The 8,260-nt window shown below is 38.4% G+C and overlaps 1 protein-coding gene across 2 annotated transcripts in view; it reads right to left on the reverse strand.

The window, feature by feature from the left end:
- The window catches only part of GNAQ (G protein subunit alpha q), a 308,682-nt gene that overhangs the window by 109,293 nt on the left and 191,129 nt on the right, over nt 1-8,260 (reverse strand). The window lies entirely within an intron of this gene.

The following is an 8,260-nucleotide window of genomic DNA, read 5'->3' on the forward strand; positions in this document are numbered from 1 at the left end:
CTCCCTGCTTGCTAATTGATAATGGAGAGGAGCTGGAAAATGAAAAAAGTAAATCCAGGCTAAGTTTCATCTACAAGGACACTGTATTTTTCCTTAAATCCAGATGTCCAGTAACAAAGTTCTTGCTTCAATTATTCACAAAGTGGTCTGGTTTGAATGTTATGATACAAAGTAGATATCCGGCTCTGCAGAGCTACATGTACTATGCTGAGCTCCTACACTACAGGGTGGGAACAAACTGATGTGGTGCACTTGGAAGAGGATGGAGGCAGGAGATGCTTGGAGTCAAAGTGTATGGCAGCATAATATTTTATCTGGGTAAGAAACCACAGCATCCATAAAGTTAACATTAAATTGTGTATTTAGAAAAGCACCAAAGAAATCCCTAAAAACATGACCTTGGTAGTACTCAAATCTATAACAAGTAAGTATCATCTGTCCCCCTTCTCATTAAGGTTAACTGACTGCATATTTCCCAGTGTATATACCAGGGATCTATGCGAATCCTTCTGGGAGCAATTCACATGTCCATCTGAACACTTAAATCTACGATGCCTCAGAGAAGGAAGCTGGGTTAGTGTGGTTACGTTGTACGGTTGTCAGATTATTCACTGCACAAGGCCCTAATCCAAGAGGAGAGGGGGGAGCTACACCCTCAGCTGTAGGCCCCTGGCCAGACACACACAAGCTGCGTCCACTCACAGGTTGGCCTTTTCAATTTCACAGGAAGACACTGCTCAGACTAAGCGCAGGCCTGAAGGAAAGGCACTTTATTTTTTATTTTTATTTTATTTTTTATTGAGATGGATTCTCGCTCTATCTCCCAGGCTGAAGTGCAAAGGCACGATCTCGGCTCACTGCAACCTCTGCTTCCCAGGTTCAAGAGATTCTCCTGCCTCAGGCTCCCAAGTAGTTGGGACTACAGGCATGCACCACCACACCCGGCTAATTTTTGTATTTTTTGTAGAGACGGGGTTTCACCATGTTGGTCAGGCTGGTCTCGACTCCTGACCTCAAGTGATCCACCTGCCTCAGCCTTCCAAAGTGCTGGGATTACAGGCGTGAGCCACCCCACACCTGGCCTACTTTATTTTTTAAAATATCATCTACTTGCTAGACTTTCCCCAAAGGGTAGTAGCACCTCTCTCCCTTGGGCAGTCCAATTCCCTAAAGGGACTCCCTTAGCTAGTTCTGAATGCCTGTGTTTCAGGTACCAGTGTGGCTCCAAAGTACAAAGTAACCAAGTGGTAAGTTGGCACTCAGTCACTTTAGGTTAATGACAAGTCCCCAGGGTAAGTGGGAAAAACTTCTTGTTGCTTTCTAGGGTTGTCCAGTTCATATCTTTGCCTTTGGTTATGTGTAGACACTAAACCATTCTTGAAAAGACAAATGTATCCTAGGCTTAAATTTTAGTTTCCATTTGTTCAGATGCTTGTGCTGAAGATAAAGTGAGAATTGACAAGTTTTCCTGTAAAATATCTTGCATATGATATGAGTGGCCTTGGAGAGCAAGGAAGCAAGCATGCTCCACTTCCTCTCTAGGAAATTAGTCTGGTCATATACACACATTTTTTTTTTTATTCTTATACTTTATGTTCTGGGATACATGTGCAGAACGTGTAGTTTTGTTACATAGGTATATACATGCCATGACATATATCTATTTTTAAAAGTGCATTCTATTGTTAAGCAGGCAATTTGCTCAATAAGGCAAACTGCAAATGTTTTACGTAAATCCTACAGTTGCCACCCTTTCTTTTGTAGAAACACACACTCTACACAAGAAGAAGCTGATCCAATAGTTAAAGTATGAAAGACTTGGCTATTCCGGAAAAAATATTTTCTTCCAACATGTAGGCAAAGACAGTTTCCAAAATTCCTACAATCTGATAAAATTAAAACCACATGGAAAATGGTGTTTTTTTTTAACATACAGAAAAAATGTTTTAAATATGTAATCATAAAGTTAGAAATTGGGTATTGTGTACCAATAAATAGTATGAGTTTTAGAAATTCAATGTCTAAATTTCTCACAGTATTAAAATAGGAAATAAGTAATAATAATTACACAATAATGATTTAGTGTCACACTACAAGTATGTATTTGTGAATGCTGAAATACAGCAGTTTGAGATTTTAGTCTTGACCCAGCAGGTGGGCTTTGATGGAGGGAGCTCAGTTACAATATTTTGCACTTCCTCATCTTTGTTTTCTTGTAGTTTACAACCATTTTCAAGAAACCCTGGCTACTGAGAGATTAATTATGACGAACAACATGAACTGTTAAATGAAGTAGCATATTGCTTTTTTACTCATTTGTTTAAGGTTTGTGAGTCTTGAGCAGATATGATTTTATATCTTTAGGCCAACCTGAATTGAGATTCTATGGCTTGAATGGTTTTTGTTAAAGAATTCTTAAAATTGGGGACTGTTCTTTCAAATATACTATTCTTTCTTTTTTTTAACAGAATACTTCAGAGTTCTACGTAATTAGCCAAATTTAATGTATCATATTCTATAAACCTGGTTGATTTTAGAAGGAACTGCAAGCCTTACTTGAGGACAAAGCCTTGCCTGCAGTTGTTTAAAATGTCCTGAAACAATCAGATTACCAGCCTGGATGCTGGTGGGAGCAAGGGCTGCCTGTAGGTACCAGAAAGGTAGTGACTTCTGACATTTCCATGAGACTATCAAGAACTTTCTTCCTGTGTACATGGCAGTAAGAACAGTTCTCCAAAGAGACAAAACCCTATGCTCCACTCCCAATCTGTCTTTTAAAAAAATTTATGGAAAGGAAAATAGTGAAGATCTACTTTCAGGTCTCTGAATTCAATGAGTTTCAAGAGAACTACATAGCCAAGGGCAGTCATCATACTGATTGAGTTTTCAACTTTTGATCAGCACAACATATTACAGTACTTCCCTCCTTACCTGAGGGAGATGCATTCCAAGGCCCCCAGTGGATGCCTGAAACCACAGACAGTACTGAATCCTAGTATACATTTTTTCCTATACATACATAACTGAGCAGCATGGACACACTAGGAAAAGGGCTGATTCACACCCTGGGCAGGGTGAGGTGGGATAGGGCAAGATTTTATCACAATACACAGAACAGCATGCAATTTAAAACTTATAAACCGTTTATTTCTGGATTTCTCCATTTAATATGTTTGGACCATGTTTGACCATGAGTAACTGAAATAATGGAGAGAGAAATCACAGATAAGGCCCTACTAGATAAGGGATCTACTGTTCGGGGTGATGCTATTTCTTTTTCAAGTTGTTAAGTAATGGCTAAACTTCAACCAAGACAAAAAATAATGACCTTCTATTTATGCAGCTGCTACTAACTCTTCAGATTAGAAGGGAAAGGCTAGTGAGGAAAGGAAATCTAATACTTTAAATCTAATGATTTAAAAATACTTGGATAAGAATATAACTTTCATAGGGCTATCTTGAACCAAGTAGAGAAAAATTTTTTGTAGAATAAAATCATATATGTAAAATCATATATAGTAAAGACAGAAAAAAATAACTATCTTTGATTGAGCATGGACTGTGTGCCAGGCAGGCACCATTCTAAGCAGTTAACACAGAGTATGCATTTAATCTATACAGCCCCCATATAAGGTAGGTAATACTATTAGACCCATTTATAGCTCAGAAAACTGAAGTGGGGCATAGGAGGACTGATAAATAACTTGCCTAGGAATTGCAGAGCCAAGATTTAACCCAGTAAGGCTGGTCCAGAGTGCCTACCTCATAATGATACACCAATAATGGAGATACAGCAGAAGTTATTTGTGTGTGTATTTTGTATTAAAAAGCTGAAGATAGCAATTCTAGGTTATTGGTATAGTGGGAATGTTTCCAAAAGTGACTGCAAAATAGGCTTTCTAGTAAGATGATTTTAAGATATTGAGAAAAGCGAAGAAGAAAGAAAAAAAATCTGAAATTTGAACATTCACTATTCACTGAATATGCACTAAACTTATGGCCAAAATAACCAGTCTAGACAAGTATACTTGAGAAACTATGACTGAAGACATGGACTGGATGGAAGTCATCGGGTGTAGTAAATTAGGCCTGCAAGCCTTCTCCTAATTTTTTTTCCTCAAAATACCCTTATTTCCAACTCCCTATGATTAAAAGCCCCCCCTGGATCTGTCCAAACTCTCTCCTCCAATTCCAAGAAAATCCAATATCCTTTCAGGTATTCCCTAACTGTGCTATTTGGTCAAATGCCCAGCAGGAGCAAGAAAGTTTCAGGATTTCTTTCCTTAGCAGTGAACTTTCACGTCTGAAAATGCAGATATGCTTGCAAAAGATTATTTAGAGCAGAAAAAACACCACTGTTTAGGTAATCTTATTTTATTTGAAATAACCTATTTCCTCTTTTAAATTATACACCAAACCTCTAGGCATAAAAGCAAGCCAGGTTCTAGGGAAGAAAAATCTTATTTCCCCTTGTCTTCTAATTACCAATGCTGGAAGACACTGGAGTACAAGTAAGGAGGGAACTCAGCAAAGATTCTCAACAGGCATGAAGGCATCAACCATTCTTAAAACAACAAAAACAAAACCACAAGATGTTTAAAAATGGAGAAAAGAATAGTAGTAAATCCTGTATCTGCCGAATCTAGTAGTATCCAAACTATCATATATTTATATCACAGATAATTATTACTATTAAACTATATCCATTTAAATTAGTATTAAATCCTATATCTATACAACTAAAATTGTGAAAATTATGTTTAAATAGTTGACAGTGTAAAAATATTAATATAACCATCATATACTGAAGGGCAGGTGGAAGAGAGATAGGACATAAAAGTTTTCTATTTTTCTGTCTTTCATGGCAGTGAGTAAATAAATGAGTCTTCCGCTGAAATGTACAGTTTAAAGAAATAACTTCAAAATTACGATGTTCTCTATAATCCTGTAGGAGAAACTTTTAGGAATTAATTTCCTGTGAGAATAAATGGACATATGAAATTCAGTGGCTTTTCTTCAGGGTCTCCTGAATTTCTTTCTACTACTTCTTAGTTCAAGTAAAATTAAGTAACATATATATATTTACATGGAAAGACATAAGTTAACAGTCTTTCTCTGTATTCATCTAGAATGATATTAGCCTAATGCTGATGACAGCTGTTTCTCAGAAGTGGAATTCTGAGTGACTTTTAAAAGTTGTTTCTGGCAGGCGTGGTGGCTCATGCCTGTAATCTCAGCACTTTGGGAGGCCGAGGCGGGCGGATCACCTGAGGTCAGGAGATCAAGACCAGGCTGGCCAACATGGTGAGGGCCCGTCTCTACTAGAAATAAAAAAAATTAGCCGGTGAGGTTGTGCTCACCTGTAATCCCAGCTACTCGGGAGGCTGAAGCAGGAGAATCACCTGAATCCGGGAGGTGGAGGTTGCAGTGAGCCGAGATTATGCCACTGCACTCTAGCCTGGGTGACAGAGTGAGACTCTGTCTCAAAAAATAAATAGATTTAAAAAAAAAATGCTGTTTCATCATATGATTGATTTTTAAAAAAAACAACAGTGTACCATTTTCCAAAAAGGGAATAAAATTATTCTAAAAAAAATCAAAATGACTTCTAAATATATTGGCATGAAAAGATGCTAAAATGAATACTGGAACTAAAAAGTAGATTGTAAAATAGTAAAACACCTCTTTTATTTTTAAATCTATGTGCATAAATTCCTAAAAGAAATACAGCAAAATATTAAGAGTGATTATACCCAGTGAGATACTGAGTGATTTAAATTTTTTTTTTTTTTTTTTTTTTTTTGAGACGGAGTCTTGCTCTGTTGCCTGGGCTGGAGTGCAGTGGTGCGATCTCGGCTCACTGCAACCACTGCAACCTCTGCCTCCTGAGTAGCTGGAACTACAGGTATGCGCCACCACGCCCAGCTAATTTTTAGTAGAGACAGGGTTTCACCATGTTGGTCAGGCTGGTCTTGAACTCCTGACCTCAGGTGATCCACCAACCTCAGCCTTCCAAAGTGCTGGGATTACAGGCATTAATCTTTTTTTGTTTTTTGTTTTTGAGAAGGAGTTTCGCTCTTGTTGCCCAAGCTGGAGTGCAATGGTGTGATCTCAGGTCACTGCAACCTCCACTTCCTGGGTTCAAGTGTTTCTCCCGCCTCAGCCTTCCGAGTAGCTGGGATTATAGGCACGCACCACCACGCCCAGCTAATTTTGCATTTTTAGTAGAGATGGGGTTTCTCCACGTTGGTCAGGCTGGTCGTGAACTCCCAACCTCAGGTGATCCGCCCACCTTGCCTCCCAAAGTGCTGGGATTACAGGCATGAGCCACCACGCCCAGCCAAGATCTTTAAATTAAAACGTCGTTGCTCACATATTTTCAGTTTTGTGTTATGAAATCTGTGTGCCCAAACAATCCAAAATATATAATTCGTTTTCTGGGTGGGAAGCAACTTTATTTCTGCCTCATAATGGGAAATAGAACCCAAGTAGAAATGGGGTAGAATCGGGGTTTCACCATGTTAGCCAGGCTGGTCTCGAACTCCTGACCTCAGGTGATCCACCCACCTCGGCCTTGCAAAGTGCTGGGATTACAGGGGTGAGCCACCGTGCCTGGCCACAAGAATTTTTAAATTGATACTTGCTGCAGCATTTTCTGATTTGTCTACAAAGAGCTACATTACTTGTACTATATATATATATATATATATATATATATATATATATATAAATGTATACATTAAAAAGAGAACCCTAACAATTTTCACTTGGATGCTGCTGAGATTTTTAGTGGCAATTCTGAAGAGAAGATGATTTCTAGATAGTCTTTGTGACTCCGATGAGGAAAAAAAAAAATCTACTGTAAAAAACACTCCCAAAACTTTAGTTTCTGAGAGCTGACTCTTCATTAAGAGAAGAGTAGTCATATGGTACCCTCTTCACCATCTTCTTCTTTGGGGTCCATACTGGCTGGGTTGGGAACTGCCTCTTTCCCTTCCCTGATGCCTCCAGTAGAACCTTCACTTCTAGTTCTCAGACTCCATCTCTCTTTTTCCCCCAGGCCTCGTGGTGAACAGCAATATGTTGTTAGCTGCTACAGCAGCTGGTGAATAATCAAAGTTCTTACTGAATCATGTGTTAATCAAAACTAGAAGTCAGACTTGACTGATCAAGAGCTTCAATTTTTACAGTAAAATGGGATGGCCATTCAAAAACTGCTTTATTTCAGACAACCCTTCATTAGCCTGTTTGAGACTAAGATAATTAAAGTAGGGTTGATATGATAATTTCCACTATCAATAAATCATTACATCTCTCAACTTTATCCAGAGACTGGTACCAGGAATCCAAAGTCCTGGGCTAAGTATACTTGGGAGAGAAGGGTAAGAAATTTCAGACTTCCAAATTATAGCCTTCAGATTCCTCATTTTATTTTAAATACAGGTTTCCCGAAAAAGGTAACGTTCTGCATTCCAGTATGTGCTTCCCTGTGGTACTGAAATCCTCATGGCACTGCCAGTGATAGAGCAGCAGCATGGGCTGCCTGCCCTGAAGCATCACGCGGGCCATAACTTGAACGAGGCTCCAAGAACTGGAAATAACCAGAAGGGCAAGAAGGTATGGGTTGATCACTAGAGTGGCTATACTTTAACTTGGAGGAAACACTGGATTAAATTTAGGTGGGTGGAAGCTTTCTATTTAAGAATAAGTACCTTAATCCATAGTGGGTTAAGTGCTGAAAAATACATAAGAACTATGTATCTAATTAGAACATTAACCCCAAAATGCCTTCCCTAATACTTTAGCATTCCTGTGCCAAGTTATGATGACAGAGAGCTTTGTTTCTTAACACTTCTGAGATTTCTGAGAGCCAAGTTCAACTTTTGACTGTTTTATTTTCTTCACAGGCAAATGGAGAGTATAACCTTTCCAAATGACTCAGTGATTCATCTTTAATTCATTTTTCCTGTCTGGGAACCCGTAGGTTTTCCTCTGCAAATGCTCCAAAGTACATGTTTCATTTTTTAAAAAAATGTTACAATTCTTCCTCTGCCATTTTGGATGCATAGTGTATTCAGTAAATGGTTGATTGAATAATGGCTTTTCTAAAGATACAGTCTGGTGACATGAAATAATTTGTATACTTCTAAATAGAACATTACCTCCTTCAAAAAACAATGAATGAATTAGCATGTAGATAGGTGCAAGTTTATTATCTCTGTTCTCATTCTCAAATGGGTATTTGGTGCAGATGTGTGCA

This window comes from Pongo abelii, chromosome 13, assembly GCF_028885655.2.
Source record: "Pongo abelii isolate AG06213 chromosome 13, NHGRI_mPonAbe1-v2.0_pri, whole genome shotgun sequence".
NCBI classification, from domain to species: Eukaryota; Metazoa; Chordata; class Mammalia; order Primates; family Hominidae; genus Pongo; species Pongo abelii.